The sequence below is a fragment of the Arachis hypogaea genome, chromosome 10, assembly GCF_003086295.3.
Source record: "Arachis hypogaea cultivar Tifrunner chromosome 10, arahy.Tifrunner.gnm2.J5K5, whole genome shotgun sequence".
In the NCBI taxonomy this organism is placed as follows: domain Eukaryota; kingdom Viridiplantae; phylum Streptophyta; class Magnoliopsida; order Fabales; family Fabaceae; genus Arachis; species Arachis hypogaea.
In genome coordinates, this window is record NC_092045.1 from 71,901,471 (window position 1) to 71,919,138 (window position 17,668).

Here is a 17,668-nt window from a genome sequence, read left to right on the forward strand (position 1 = left end):
AATTAGTAACACTTAAGTTATCAAACTCAGCTGTTGATTGAAATTGGAATTCTTTGCTGATTAATTTGTACTCCAACAACTCTAGTCTTTCCATAGGAGTTGACTAGGACTTGAGGATCAAATTAATTAGTCCGTTTGACTTTCCTTTATTTAGTAAGGGCTAACTAAAGTGGGAGCAGAGTTCAATTCTCATCATACCTGATAAGGATAACTATGATAGGACTTCAATTTCTTATACTTTGCCTAGAGATTTTATAATTATTAATTTATTTTTCTTGCCATTCAAATAACTTGTTCATTATTTTATAAAACCCAAAATTATAATGTCTTCTTTAACCAATAATAAATCATACCTCCCTGCAATTCCTTGAGAGACGACCCGATGTTTAAATACTTCGGTTATAAATTTTATTGGATTTTTTTACTTGTGACAACCAAGCTTTTGTACGAAAGGGATTCCTTGCCGGTTTAGAAGCTATACTTGCAACGAGGATTTATTTTGTTAAAATTCTAGACCGCGCAGGAATTCAGTTCGTCAAAATGGCGCCGTTGCCGGTGAATTGCAAACGTGTGCCTTATTATTGGTTATTGTAAATATTTGCTTTTTTTGCTTGTTTGTTAGTTTTTGTTAGTTTTAGGACTTGGTTGCTTATTTTTATTAGTTTTGTTTTTATTTTTCTCTTACTACTATGAACTTTCACCCCTTTGGCTACGAGTTTGGTTATAATCATGTTGAAGGAAGAGGAGATTATAATAAGAACATGCATCAAGGATGGGAGAATCAAATGTGGGAGGAGCCACAGGGATTTGATCAACCCTCTTGGCAACAGCCTCTGCCAACATACTATGACCAAGAGCCATTCCAAGAAGCATATCAAGATAATGGCTATGGTGAGCGCTCTTTTGATTACCAACAAGCCCCACCCTATGCTTATGAATCACCTCCACAACATACATTTGAACCACCATACTCACAAGCCACCTACAGCCATTCACCTCCATATGACCCTAATCCTTATCCACCACACCAACCACCATATGAACCACACCCATAACCACCACCTCAATATTCACCATCTCTATATCCTTGTCAAGAAGAACTACCTCCGTATCATGAACCCTTCCTCCCAAATAATGAACCCTCATATCCACCCCAATCTCCAATGGATAACATCCTTCGTGGTCTTCTTCAAGGGCAAGCGAAGATGAAAAGGGATGTACTAGAATTTGCGACCGCCTTAACTGAGGTAGTAAATCGATTAGCTTCCCAACATCTGAGCACTCAAAGTACTCCCATGGCTACATGTGGAGAATCAAAAGAAGAGCGTAGCATGAAGGAGACACTAGAAACTCTGGTGGATAATGAGGAACATGGCTTTGTATTGGAACAAGTGGAGGAAGCCATAATAGTTGCAGAGGAAGAATTAGTTGAAGATTTAGGAGATGCTGAACCTCTATGGGAATCCATAGTTGTAGAAAATTTTGTCAAGGATGTCGCAATTGATGCTAAGGAGGATAGTGCACAACCCTCAAACCAGGTATCTTATGAAGAACTGGACGGAATAACCCAAGGTACGAGTTTCCTTGAGAATGATAATCACGAGTTAAGTTCTCCTAGTAATGAACTTGCATTCGCAAGTGAATTCTTTGAGATAGAAGAATCTTCCCCAAGTAAATACGAAGATGATGCAGAGGTAGACTTTTCTCAACCTCCCAATTATGACTCGAGTGATGAGGAAGATATCGAAGACTATGATCAAGACGTGGTTGCAGTTGAAGAAATTCGCAAAAAAGTGGAAGAATTCACAGAAGACTACAAGGGAGTAGAGCTTGCAAAACCACTGGAAACACCTATCCTAAGGCCATTACCACCCAATACAAACTTCAAGTAGGTAAAATCCTTAGCTTTTATCTTTACTTTTCCAGTTGAATATGGTTTACTTAAAACAGATGGCCAGCTTAGAGCTCTTTGCGGCTTTAAGAGTAAAAGGGAAATGACTCGCACTCAGAGCTGGTATGCAAGATTCAATGAGGTTTTACACTTCAATTTGAGGAGCAAGGATTGGTACAGAGTTCGATTAATTGGGTCTCGGAAGATGTTTGATCATCTTGGTGAGAATACAACTTCCAAACCACCCGGCTAGAAAAATATAAATCGAGACAAAGACGGGTGTAAAAGCAAGGTTTGAGATCCTGGAATCTGTTCTGACATTCAACACCCCGGAAGCCTGAGAACCTGTTTGAAACTACTCAAGGACTTTACATGCCTTGTTTGGGACCCCGGAGGCTATTGGAATTCCAAACACTGGTGGAGATTTTTGGATGAATACAAGCACAAGCCACCATAATAGGAAGCTCATCAAATGTCCAACTTAAGGACTTTAACCAAAAGTGCTAGGTGGGAGACAACCCACCGTGGTATGATCGTTCCATTTTCAATTTTATTTCATTTTATTTGTTTTTGAGTTTTATTTTATTTTATTTTATTAAACCTGGAATTATTCATAGCATCCACATTAGCATTGCATTTTGCATCCTGCATATATAAAAAAACCCCATGTGAGCGCGCAGGCCACGCGTGGGCGTCAAATGGTAATTGGCGTAAAGATCCAATGCCCAGAAAGTTGGGCTGGAATCGTGCGGCTGGTGTGCATTAGGCACAAATTGGGCCACGCATTCACGTCAATGACGCGAACGCATCACTTTCACTTCACACACACCACGCGAAAGCGTGGGCGACGCGTACACGTCACGTGAACATTTTTGCCCCCCTAAATGGACACAGAGAGTTGCGCCAAAATGACGAGCGATGCGTTTGCCTGTTTCACGCGGACGTGTCACTTCACTCACGTGATCGTATTAATGACGCGTTCGCGACATTCCCTTTCCACCTCAATCACGCGATCGCGTGCACCACGCGTTCGCGTGGATTTGAATCCTCTAACCCCAACCTACGCCAAACCCTAACCCAATTAACGTCACTTTCCCCCCAACCCCCCTCTGCACTCTCTCTTCTTCTCCCCTCAACCACCACATCACCACTGCCCCATCTTCACTGAGCCACCACCACCATCACCGACCAGGACTGCCACCACCACCATCACCGACCAGGACTTGCCTTCTCCCTCCACTGCCACGCCCCCTTACCGAGCCGCCACCACCGTCGTCGCGCCCCCGCCGACCACCAGCACTACCCCCAACCCCTCGCCCCCTTCTTCTATCCTTCCCCTCCATAACCCTAACACGACCACCAAACCGCCTTGCTCCACTGCCGAACCGCCGCTGTGCCGCCTCCCAGCGCCACCACGTCACCACCACCATCTCTCTGTTCCCTAATCCTTGTTTATACACACACCACGTTCCGCTGAACACCATTTCCTCTGTCATAGATAATAGGTTGCATATTTTTCAGTTTTGTTCAAATTAGGATAGTTAGAGATGCATGATTGTAGTGGATTTTAGGTGGTTAGTTAGCTAGGATGTGGTTAGTGGATTTAGGCCTGATAATTGCGTTGTTCTTGTTACCTGTTTTATCTATTTCGCAATTCTGAATTTGCTGCGATAATGATGCTGTTCATATGTTGTTCTTTCATGTTTGATGCTGTTGTTAAACTGTTCTCTAATGTTCTTGCTATTTGTTAATCTTTTTAGCACTATTTAATGACATATGAACTGATTTTCTTGCTGTTTATTACCTGGGAACATCAAATTTTAGCCGGAATGCTGCCCAATGTTTTTCAGCAAATTATTTCACTCAACTCCATTCATGTATTGGTTTTTGGCAATTTAGAATTTTGCACTAATTGGCTTTAACCAAACCAATTCATGAAGGCATGGGCTAACATTCTTATTTCTTTCTGGTTTCCTGGTTAATAAATTGCATTATTGATGATTTCATTTTAATTTTGCAATTCTTTTATCTATCTGAATTATCATCAATAAACTGAAATCTTTGCTTGAATATGAGTTGATTATTCTTTAAATTTGTGAATTTATTGTTAACTAGGAAACGCATTATCATGCCACTTACTTTAACTTTCTTTTTACTAACTAATTGCTTTAACTTTCTAATTCCCTTTTTACCTACTAACCATTTTAACTTTCTGACTTCTCTTTTTACCTAACTAATTTAACTTTCTAACTCAAGGCATGATTACTATTTTTCCTAATTCACTTGAATTCCACTTATAATATATTTTGGATTGTGATTTTTATTAACTCGAATACAATCCAAACTGTTAATATATTTCACTCATTTCATTCTTCTACTGCTCTTTTGCCTTTGTGCTTATATTGATAAATCCTACTTGCCTACTTGTTTTCCTGCCTTCGTTCTTCAATTATATCCTACAACTTCTGCTTTTCAGGATGTCTGATCCCAAAGGCAAGGCTACTACAGGCAAACAAAAAAGAGGCGAATCCTCCAGCACTATTTTAGATATCCTCCACGATGATTCCTGGAAGGAAAAGCATTTTACCCCGCAGGAAAAGGCCGATCAGCTGGTGACTGCTACAGACCCCGTTAAGTTTGCCAACAGATATTGTGAGCTCAAGTATCCAGTATTTGTGACTTCCAGGAACCTGTATCTGGAACAGACTCTTAAAATTCCAAAAGAACTCGCCAAGTACACCTCCGAACAGATAAAACAGAGAGGCTGGTTCTTCTTCAAAAGAAACTTGACTGAAGTTAATGCTTCGTGGGTCAGAGAATTTTACTGTAACTATTTCAAGACTTTCCTGGATGCAGTGCACCTCATAGGGAAGCAGATATTGATCACTGAGGAAGCTATTGAGGACATCCTCCAGCTTCCCCCTAAGTCAGATCAGCCTGATGGTTACCAAAAGGCTAAAAAGGATATGATATTTATACGATTTGACTGGGACGTGATGAGCGGATAATTTGTATACTTTTTGGCATTGTTTTTAGTATGTTTTTAGTATGATATAGTTAGTTTTTAATATATTTTTATTAGTTTTTAGTTAAAATTCACTTTTCTGGACTTTACTATGAGTTTGTGTGTTTTTCTGTGATTTCAGGTATTTTCTGGCTGAAATTGAGGGACCTGAGCAAAAATCTGATTCAGAGACCAAAAAGGACTGCAGATGCTGTTGGATTCTGACCTCCCTGCACTCAAAGTGGATTTTCTGGAGCTACAGAAGCCCAATTGGCGCGCTCTCAACGGCGTTGGAAAGTAGACATCCTGGGCTTTCCAGCAATATATGATAGTCCATACTTTGCCCACGATTTGATGGCCCAAACCGGCGTTCAAAGTCACCTCAAGAAATCCCAGCGTTAAACGCTGGAACTGGCACCCAAATGGGAGTTAAACGCCCAAACTGGCACCAAAGCTGGCGTTTAACTCCAAGAAGAGTCTCTACACGAAATTTGCTTCATTGCTCAGCCCAAGCACACACCAAGTGGGCCCGGAAGAGGATTTTTATGTCATTTACTCATTTCTGTACACCTTAGGCTACTAGTTTCTTATAAGTAGGACCTTTTGCTATTGTATTAGAAATCCTTGAATCTTAGATCTTTTGATCTTTGGACATTGTGTTCTTAGATCATTGGGAGGCTGGCCATTCGGCCATGCCTAGACCTTATGCTTATGTATTTTCAACGGTGGAGCTTCTACACACCATAGATTAAGGTGTGGAGCTCTGCTGTACCTCGAGTATTAATGCAATTACTATTGTTCTTCCATTCAATTCCGCTTGTTCTTGTTCCAAGATATCACTTGTTCTTCAACTTGATGAAGGTGATGATTGACGCCCATCACCATTCTCACCCATGAACAAAGTGACTGACAACCACTCTTGTTCTACAAGCATTTGAGGCTTAGTGAATATCTCTTGGATTCCTGATTGCACGATGCATGGTTGATCGCCTGACAACCGAGTGCTCGCCTGACAAACGAGCCAGCCATTCCGTGAGGTCAGAGTCTTCGTGGTATAGGCAAGAACTGATGGCAGCATTCAAGAGAATCCGGAAGGTCTAACCTTGTCTGTGGTATTCTGAGTAGGATTCAATGATTGAATGATTGTGACGTGCTTCAAACCTGTAACCTACTGGGCGTTAGTGACAGACGCAAAAGAATCACTGGATTCTATTCCGGTAGGGGAGGGAACCACACCGGTGATTGGCAGCACTGTGACAGAGTGTGTGCATTAGCTTTCACTGCGAGGATGGGAGGTAGCTGCTGACAACAGTGAAACCCTACACGAGCTTGCCATGGAAAGGAGGAAGAAGGATTGGATGAAGGCAGTAGGAAAGCAGAGAGACGGAAGGGAAGGCATCTTCATGCGCTTATCTGAAGTTCCTACCAATGAATTACATAAGTATCTCTATCTTTATCTTTATGTTATTTTCGTTCATCACCATTATCATTTGAGTTTGCCTGACTAAGATTTACAAGATGACCATAGCTTGCTTCAATACTAACAATCTCCGTGGGATCGACCCTTACTCACGTAAGGTTTATTACTTGGACGACCCAGTGCACTTGCTGGTTAGTTGTATGAAGTTGTGTAATGCCATGGTATTGAGCTACCACGTGTTTGGAGCCATTACCGGGGATTATGAGAGTTGTGAAAAAGTATAGTTCACAATTTCGCCCACCAGGACGCAGTCAAGTAGAGAATAGCCCTTGATCCTGCTGTCCCATGGGACATGGGAACGAATACAGTGCCTAAAGGAATCAAGTTGATATATTTGAACGATGAGGCTCGGCTTTGGCAGCAGATTCTAAGTAATTACATTATGCCGAGCAATCATAAGACAGAGGTGCCCGCTGCTATGATTACCCTCATCTGGTGTGTGATGGAGGGTAAGGACTGATACGTGGTCAGGAGGGCATTTTCGTCATCTTAGAGCTAAGGGACGGAATGGTAATCTTGTCATATTCAAGCATCTGAATATTAAAAGAATTGTACCATGCCAGTCTTGGACATCAAGAAGACTAAGAGTCCGTCTCAAAAACAGTGGTGCTGAAAGGGCGACAACTCATAAAGCCCATTGGGCTAAATCAGGACAGCAAGAAGCCCAATAATGCTTTTCAAATTCAATGAGAGACATAATTTATTATTAATTTTTGAATTTTTAGGCATTTAAGTTAGTTTATTTTGTTGTTAGAGTTTGTTGAAAGATTTGAATTACTCTTGATTTGCTTAGTAGTATTTTTAGGAATTTTAAATTTAAATCAAATTTGATCTAATCTAATAAGATCAAATCTGATTTAAATTAGTTATCATATCTTTAGGATTTTAAAATTTAAATCAAATCTGATCTAATCCAATAAGATCAAATCTGATTTAAATTAGATATCTTATCTTATCTTTTAGCTAGTTTGTTAGGGGTCTATTTAAACACCTTTGGTGAGACAATTTGGAATAACTTTTGATGAATAAAATTTCCTTAATGCTTTATGTACGTTTTTATTGTGTGACTAAGTGAGGTGAGTGATTTTCTTCGCTTGTTGCATGGAGAAAATTGAGTGATTCAATTTTCATCCCTCTGATCTAGGTTGTCAAGGACAAGTTCTTTGAAGGTCTATTAGGAAAAACCTTTTCGATGACTTAGGTTGCTAAGAACAGGTTTCTTAGAGGTCTAGTAGGAAAACCCCCTTTATCTATCCTTTTTTTTGTTTATTTTTTCCTTATCAAGGACCTATATCTTCCACGTTTCATCAGGTATTATATGGCCAAGGTCTATGTCAGAGGCACTCTCCCTTTCCCTGACCTGATCACCTAGCTAGGCCGCCGAGCTGATGTGCCTTAGGAGCTTGCTGATGAGAAGCCAACTGCTACAGACTGCAAGAAGATTATCCCTCATAGTAGGAAGTTCCTAGCCTTGGGTTACAGGCCGCCTTTCCTCACTGCCTCCGCTGAGGCAGCCACATCTTCCGCTGCCCTAGCTACCACCACTGCACCATCACCTCCTCCCAAGCCCGTCTACCACCTTGTGCACCGTCTATTCGAGCGCCTGGACCAGATGGAACGCCACAACCAGCGGTGATATGAGCGGTCTGAGCGTCGTAGCAAGCGCCGCTATGAGCATTTGAAGTTGATGATCCGGTCTGGCAACACTGACATCCCCTCCGAGCCTGACACACCATCTGAGCCATCTGAGGAGGAGGCGGATGACCAGGAAGAGGATGCACGAGCAGAGGCTGAGCAGGCAAAGCCCCAGCATGAGGAGCCTCCGCAGACACAGCCAGCGAACCCACAGGCACCTATACAGGCAAAGCCTCATACACTTTCACTACCAGAGCCCATACAGACAGCACCAGCACACCCTTCCGGAGATGACACTTCTTCACACCCAGCTTGATAGAGCATCGAGGATGATGCTATAATTTAAGTGTAGGGAGGTCGCCATCTCTGGCGAATATTTTTGGTGAACCACTATAGACTCTTCTATCTTATTTTGTTTAGTTTTCTGTACTTTATTTTATTTTATTTTTACTTTATCTTATCTTATTTTGTCTTTTAGTACTTGCACATTTTTCTTTTGCTTTTGCTATATTTTTATTTTATTTTTGCATTTTGCACTTTGGGCTGTATATATCTTAGATATTTAGCTTAATTTGCACTTTTAGCTTATTAGTTATAGAATACGTGGATTAATTAGTATAGTTTACCCTTTTAGCATATGATAAGTTGGTTTAATTGAAAATAAAAGAGTAAAGTAGAAACTTTAGTGTAACAGAATCAAAATAATCTACACACCTTGTATATATATAGCAACAAATGTGAGTTAGTTAACAACATTTCTTCAAGGAAGAACACTAAGATTTTAAGGGCCACCGTAAGATTCACATTGAGTTGAATGAAAACTCTTAATTTCTACTTGCATGACATACATAACTGATATATGATTTCTGAGCCAAAGAACACACAACCTATGAGTTATGAGCTTAATTGTATGGTTACATCCAACCATAAATTTCATTCATGTGTGTTTCGCACTTCTTTCCTAAGCTTGTAATATTTACTTTGTTCCAATTTATATGTCTAATATAGAATGTAGATACATACCCACATATGATTGAGGCCATTATTTAAATTTTCCCTCACTTATCCCAAGTAAGCCTACCTCCAACATCACCCTTGTTAGCCCCCTTGAGCCCTTTTAATCCCCTTCTGTTCTATAACCACATCACTAGCCTTAAGCAGAAAAACATTAAAAATCCCAAGTTGAATCCTTGGTTAGCTTAAGATAGGAGATTATGTATCCACTAAGTGTAGGGAAACATGGGAACATGGGATGATAGGAAAGAATCAAAATTAATAAGAATAATCAGAAACTTGGGAACATGCTCATGTGAAACCAAATTGAACTAAAACACCATGTGCATTGATATATGTTTATGTTAAAAAAAGAGTCCTTTTAGTTAAATAAATTGATAAGAGGACAAAATTATCCCAATAATAAATTTAGTAGAAATCAATGCACACGGAAATAAAAATCAAAATAAAATTAGTACATGAGTATGTGACACAAAATGGGAAAAATTATGGGAAGACCAGGATAATTTTGAATTTTTATAAAGTATGTATATGTTAGGTGAGATCTTAGACTAGTCAAGGATTCGATTTATAGCTCACTTAGCCATATATATACATTACTTTTACCTTGGCCCCATTACAACTTTGAATAAGACCTCATGATGTTTGTATCTATACATTATATATTTGTTGATTGGTTAGATGAAGAATAAGGTTTTAGAAAGCATGAATAGAAAAGAATAGAGTGATTAACCCCAAACACTGAGTGACTAGAGAGTAAACACAAATCTAGTGAGGGTTCAATGGCTTATTCCCATATATCCATATTTAAATTGTTAATTGTCTTGCAAGGTTGTGAATTATTTTTAAACCCAACTCAATTGTGAACATGTTTTAATATGGTTTGACCTTAATTGTCCATATATGATTCCTTGAAGATATGAAGCAAATTAACCACATGTAAGCTCTATATATATAGGTGAATAATAACTAGAATTGCATGATTCATGTAGGTAGCTTGCATTTAGAATAGATTGCATTGCATAAGATTTCACCATTTTACCTTTACTCCTTTTTCTTGGATTTAGCATGAGGACATGCTATTATTTAAGTGTGGGGAGGTTGATAAACCCTATTTTATAAGTCATCTTGTGCTTAAATTGAGTGTTTTTATCAAATCTTCACCCACTTATTCATGTAAATTGCATAGTTTTACTATTCCTTTCTCATTTTATGATATATGTGAAAACATGTTTCCTATGCTTTAAAAATATTAAATTTAATTATCCTTTATTACCATTCGATGCCGTAATTTGTATGTTAAGTATTTTCAGGTTTCAAAGGGCAGGAATGACTTAGAGGACAAAAAGGAGACACACAAAACTGGAAGGAAAGCACAAAAAATGGAGTTTTGAAGAAAAAGTAGTGACGCGAATGCATGGACAACGCGGACGCGTGCTTAGCGCAAAACACAAATGACGCGCACGCGTGGACGACGCAGACGCATGCCTTGAGCAGAACGCAATTGACGCGGACGCGAGACCGACACAGACGCAATGAAGAGCAAAATTCCAGATGACACGAACGCGTGACAGATGCCACGTGCAGAAATTGTAGAAAATGCTCCTAGCAATTTTTGAACCCTCTTTTGGCCCAAATCCAAGTCCAGAAGCACGGATTAGAGGCTATAAAGTGGGGAATCCATCCATTCATCAAGAACAACATTCATAATTCACAATTTTAGTTTTAGATGTAGTTTTTAGAAAGAGAGGTTTTCTCCTCTCTCTTAGGATTAGGATTTAGGATTTCTATTATGTTCAGACTACTTCTCTTCATCACAGGTTCATTGTTCCTTTAATTTATTTTCTACTTTTATTTATTCTATTACTTTAATTTATGAACCCTTATGTCAGACTTGATTTCTCTTATTTATGCAATTTGAGGTAATTCATATTTATAACCTTAATTTAGCTTTTTACACCCTTTGGCCTTGGTTGAGTAATTAGTAACACTTGAGTTATCAAACTCAGCTATTGATTAAAATTGGAATTCTTTGCTGATTAATTTATACTCCAATAACTCTAGTCTTTCCATAGGAGTTGACTAGGATTTGAGGATCAAATTAATTAGTCCGCTTGACTTTCCTTTATTTAGTAAGGGCTAACTAAAGTGGGAGCAGAGTCCAATTCTCATCACACCTGATAAGGATAACTAGGATATGACTTCAATTTCTTATACCTTGCCAAAAGATTTTATAATTATTAATTTATTTTCCTTGCCATTTAAATAACATGTTCCTTATTTTAAAAAACCCAAAATTATACTGTCTTCTTTAACCAATAATAAATCATACCTCCGTGCAATTCTTTGAGAGACGACCCAAGGTTTAAATACTTCGGTTGTAAAATTTATTGGGTTTTGTTACTTGTGACAACCAAGCTTTTGTACGAAAGGGATTCCTTGCTAGTTTAAAAGCTATACTTGCAACGAGGATTTATTTTGTGAAAATTCTAGACCGCGCAGGAATTCAGTTTGTCAGTCATCCATGAATACTTCCATACAGTTCTGAAGAAGATCTGAAAAAATGCTCATTATGCATCTTTGGAACGTAGCCGGTGCATTACATAAGCCAAAAGGCATCCTCTTATATGCGTACGTTCCAAAGGGACATGTAAAAGTACTTTTCTCCTAATCTTCAGGAGCTATATGAATTTGAAAATAGCCAGTGTAACCATCTAGAAAATAGTAGTGTGATTTACCTGACAGGCGATCAAGCATCTGATCGATGAAAGGCAGTGGGTAGTGATCCTTGCGAGTAGCCTGGTTGAGGCGCCTATGATCAATGCACACCCTCCAAGAGTTTTGCACCCTAGTTGTAATGAGTTCCCCAAGCTCATTCTTCACTGTTGTGACTCCAGATTTCTTTGGCACCACCTGTACTGGGTTGACCCATTCACTATTCGAGATTGGATAGATGATGTCAGCTTCAAACAGTTTGGTCACTTCGTTCTTGACAACCTCTATAATGGTGGGGTTTAGCCTCCTTTGAGGTTGACGGACAGGCCTTTGTTCCTTCTTCTAAAAATATACGGTGCTCATAGACCTAAGGGATGATGCCTACTATATCCGCCAAGCTCCACCCAATGGGTTTCTTGTGCCTACTCAGCACACTAAGCAACTGCTCCTCCTGTTGGGAAGTGAGTTCCCTTGCAATGATAAGTGGGAGTTTCTGATTATCCTCAAGGTAAGCATACTTGAGGTGGGAAGGCATCTTCAGTAAGCTCATCATGAGGCACTTGATATTTGTGGTGGCAAGGCATCTTCAGTAAGCTCAGGGGGTGTCCCCACACTTGTACCTTGCTCCACGTACATCTCTTCTACTTCTTCTTGGAGGACTTCAGCCACAGTTTCATCAATAATATCACATTGGAAGACAGAGTGATCTTCTGGTGGGTGCTTCATAGCTTCATCCAGATTGAAGTTCACTGTTCTGCCATCTATCTCAAAAGAGTAAGTCTTTGAGAAGGCATCCAATTTGAACCTTGAAGTCTTCAAAAATGGTCTTCCAAGTAGGATGGATGATGGTCTTCCTGGGTTGACGAATGGATTTTTGATGGTATAGAATTTCACAAATGAATTCTCGTTGCAAGTATAGTTTCTAAACCAATCAATAATCCTTTCATACAAAAGATTGTTTGTCACAAGTAACAAACCCCTAAATTTATAAACCGAAGTATTCAAACCTCGGGTCGTTCTCCCTAGGAATTACAATAAAGTGCTTTGTTATTGGTTTGAGTTATTTTGGGGTTTTGGATAAGAGTCATGAAAGTAAATGGCAATGAAATTAAACTAACAACTATAAAGCTCTTGGCAAGATATGAGAACTAGAAGTTCTATCCTAGTTATCCTTCTCAATTGTGATGAGAATTGTTCATTGCTACCACTTAGTTAACCCTTACTAAAGAAAGGAAAGTCAAGTGGATGAATTGACTTGAGCCACAAGTCCTAGCCAACTCCCAAGGAAAGACTAGCTTTAGTGCACTCCAAACCAATTAGCAATCTCTCCAATTATCAATCAACAAAGGAATTAGATAACTCAAGTGTCACTAATTACTCTACCTAGGCCAAGAGGAACAAAATCTACACTAAAACTAAACGAGACATTTCAACAAACACATAAAGTGCAATAGAAGTAAACATTATTAAATGCAAGAATTAAAGAGAGATCTAACTACAAAAGCAAGAGATCAACAATAGAAAAGCAAAGAAGAAAAATTATTATGAATTACCTCTTATTGAATTGAAAGAAAATGGAAGGGACAATAGTAGATCTACAACAAAGTATAAGAACAACATAAAGGAAATTACAATAAAAGAATAGAAGAAGATGAATGTAGCAACAAAGAATTGAGATGTAGAAGTAGAAGAAAGCAAAGATTAAAACCTAGATCTAAGAACTAATCCTAATCCTAATCCTAATTCTAGAGAGAAGTGAGAGCTTCTCTCTCTAGAAACTACTTCTAAAACTAAACTAAACTAATGGTAACTAGATGTCTCATCCCTCTTCAATCCTTGGCTTAAATAGCATCAGAAATGAGTTGGATTGGGCCCACAAGGCTTGAGAATTCGCTGGCCCACGGATTGCATTAAGTGAACCAGGTGGCACAACGATGCGTGCGCGTATAGTGCGCGTACGCGTCCCTATCTGCAGTGCAACTAGGGCAAATCTTATATCTTTGCGAAGCCTCGGATGTTAGCTTTCCAACCCAACTGGAACCGCATCATTTGGACCTCTGTAGCTCAAGTTATGGTCGTTTAAGTGCGAAGAGGTCGGCTTGACAGCTTTCCGGTTCTTTCATTTCTTCATGAGTTCTCCAACTTTTCATGCTTTTTTTCTTCATTCCCTTGATCCAATCTTTGCCTCCTAAACCTTAAATCACTTAACAAACATATCAAGGCATCTAATGGAATCAAGGAGAATTAGATTTAGCTATTTTAAGTCCTAAAAAGCATGTTTTCACTCTTAAGCACAATTAAGGGAGAAGTTATAAAACCATGCTATTTCATTTAATAAATGTGGGTAAAAGGTTATAAAATCCCCTAAAATCAATACAAGATAAATCATCAAATTGGGGTTTGTCAACCTCCCCACACTTAAACCAAGCATGTCCTCATGCTTAAACCAAGAGAAAGCAAAGGGATCAACATTTATTTAATGAAAACTAACTAAATGCAATCTACCTATATGCAACTATCTACATGAATGCAATTGCTTGGTCAAAATAAATTAATTCCCAAGAAGCATATATAAGCACAAGGGCAAAAGGTATTAACAACCATGGCAAACCACAATTGAATTGAGCTATTAAATATTTTTACAAACTTGCATGAAAGGAGATGATCATTGGTGGAAACATGTAATTGAGCATCAAACCCTCACCGGATGTATTTGCACTCTATTCACTCAAGTGTTTAGGGTTGATTCACTCAATTCTCTCCTAATCATGCTTTCTAAGATTTGTTTTTCTTCTAATAATCGACATATATTTCATGCATGCATACAAGTATCATGAGGTCTTTTCTTTAGGTTGTAATGGGGCTAGGGTCAAGGTAGGATGCATATTTGGTTAAGTAAGCTTGAAATTTGAATCTTTGATAAGCTTAAACTTCCCACCTAACCTATGACATCCTATACAATTAAGTTCTAATCTAACTACCCATTTTTCACTTTTTCACATACTCATGCATTCTTATTTGATTCATAACACCTATGCATTGATTCCTTTTTATTGACTTCACTTTGGTTTGGGGCATTTTGTCCCCTTTTTATTTCTTTCTTTTTCTTATTTTTCTTTCTTTTTCTTTTCCATATTATTTTTTTCTTTTTTTTTTCTTCTGTTTTTTCTCATTTTTTTCTTTCTATATACAAGAGCCTCAATGCATAAGGTTTTACATTTGATCAATACATGAGTATGTACCCAATTTCCAATATTTTCAATAATAATACAAAACTACCCTTTTATTCACCCAATGTCCCAAGGTTCCCACACTTGAATGATACTCACACACACTAGCCCAAGCTAATCAAAGATCCAAATAAGGACATTTATTGTTTTTCGCTTTAAGGCTTGTAATGTGCTAAAATAAGAACAAGTGGGTTAATCGTAGGCTCAAATTGGCTAACAAAGGAATATAAAGGGTAAGGCCATTTGGGTAAGTAAGCTAAATGAAATGATGGCCTCAATCATATAAATCCATGAATACACAAAATAATGGACATAAAGAATCAAACAAATCAAAGATTACAATCATAGAAAGAGAATAATGCACACAAGATGGAAAAATAAGTGGTTATAAGATGTAACCACACCATTAGGCTCAAATCTCACTTGCTTGTGTTCTTAGCTCAAAACATGATCCACAAGATATATAATTCAAGCAAGTTTTATGAAAAGTTTTCACTCAGATCAATTGATGTTCCCTATAGATAGAATTCTTGAAAAATTTCATTATTTTGACTAAGCTTATTGTGTATATATATGCAAAAATAAGAAAATGCAAGTAAAAATCCTAAAATCCTAGAATGAAATGCAAAAGTGTTGGAATTAGAAACTTGTCACCTAAAATTGCCGACCGGTCAGACGACCTCCCCACACTTAAAAGTTTGCACCGTCCTCGGTGCACTCAAAGATGAGCAAGGGGGTACGGCGACTCTCCGGATTGCTACGTGTTCTTGGTCTTGCTTCCATGTTTGCTTGTGGTGCATTCATCATAAAAAAACAAAAATATAACACCATAAGATGAGAAGATATAAAAGTAAGGAAGCATACATTGTTGGAATGAGGTAAATCACTAGAATTGAGTGAGTGAATTAGTGTGACATTAATGACAAATATGTGTGTGAATTCTAAATTGCGCGGTTTAGAACACACATTAGCATAAAAAGCTATGTCACCAAAGAAGCATGCACTTTACTCATTCTAGTATGCTTGAGATTCTTTAAGTAAACTTGTAAGGTAAAACAAGCATTAAAGAAGCATGAAAGCATTCAAGCCAAACACATATGGATGCATATGATCATGAAACACAATGCATTAAGGTAAATGCACAACATCATCCATCATCAAGAGGTTGCCTAATCACAAAATAAGGCTCAAATCACATGGTGGCCAAATCATGTAATTCAAGAAGAGTTACAAGCTCGAAGGCAATTCTCATCACTTGGTATTTTTCAAAAGATAAGCATGAAAAACTCAAGACCAAGTAGCAAAATATAACCTCAATCATAGGATCCAACAAAGATTATCTAAAAACATTAATGCTAAATTAGCATTTAGGCAATAAGGGGGAAGCAATGCATAGTAAACAAAGTCAATAATCCAACACTTATGAAGAAAATGGAGAAAATAAAATGAGAACCAAACTAAAGCTATCTAACAAACTAACTATCTAACTAATTAACTAACTAAAATAAATGGTTATCAATGGTGTTTGGAAGTGTTGGATGAGGGGTAGGAGGAGGGAAGAAGAAAGGAAAAGGAAAGAAATAGAAAGAGGAGAAGAAATGAAATGTGGTGAAGGAAGGAAATCCGCGCGTACGCGTGCATGCCGCGCGCGCGCGGATGGTTTATTTCGAGAGAGGCGCGTACGCGTGATGTGCGCATGCGCGCAAGTGGGGTTGTGCCAAAGGCACAACGTTGGCGTGGCGTAGGCATAACTCTCTGGAAAATGTATGGAATGTGGAACTTCTCAATCCACGCGTACGCACGCATGGCGCGCGTGCGTGGATGGTCCAAAATGCATGATGTGCGCGTACGCATGCAGTGCGCGTACGCGTGGATGGTGCTCTGTTTTTTTTTCAAAAATTTTTGCTATGTTTTTGCACCAATCCAAGCATTCCAAACCTCCAAGCAACTACCAAACCACCCTAAAACCTTATTTAACATACTAAAATACCAATTAAACTCATCAAATCAATCAAAACAAGAATTTAAACCAATTCTACCAATATGTACAAAAAGAGAAAATACAAGGATTTTACCATGGTGGGGTGTCTCCCACCTAGCACTTTTATTTATTGTCCTTAAGTTGGACTTATGGGGAGCTTCTCTCAAGGTGGCTTGTGCTTGTACTCATCTTGGAACTTCCACCAATGCTTGGACTTCCAATAAGCTCCATCATTCAAGATTAATATCTCCAAGCTTTGATGGAGTTCTTCACAAACCATGGGCTCCCAATGTTGATCCTCATGTGTTCCCGGATCCCATATTTTGTCTTCACACCCATCTCCAAGTTGATTATCATTAATCCATGTGGGTGGTGAGCAAGGTGAATTCTCAACAAGGTGAGTAAACATCCTTCTAGACCCATGTACTTTAGTTATACACCAACCTTTGCTATCAAGCTTTGGACATGTGACCATAGTGAACCTAGAATGATGCTTCCAACCACTAACCATTTCCTTTTTACTCTTAAAGCCACAAATATATCTAAGTTGACCATCCGTTTCAAGCAAACCATATTCAAGGGGAATAATAAAGCTTGAGTATAAGGAATTTACCCACTTGAATGAGAGAGTGGATGGTGGTGGCTTGGGGAGAGGTATTTCCAATGTGCTAGTAAACTCCACTCCCTTGTTTTCTTCCTTGATTGCCTCTACCTTTTC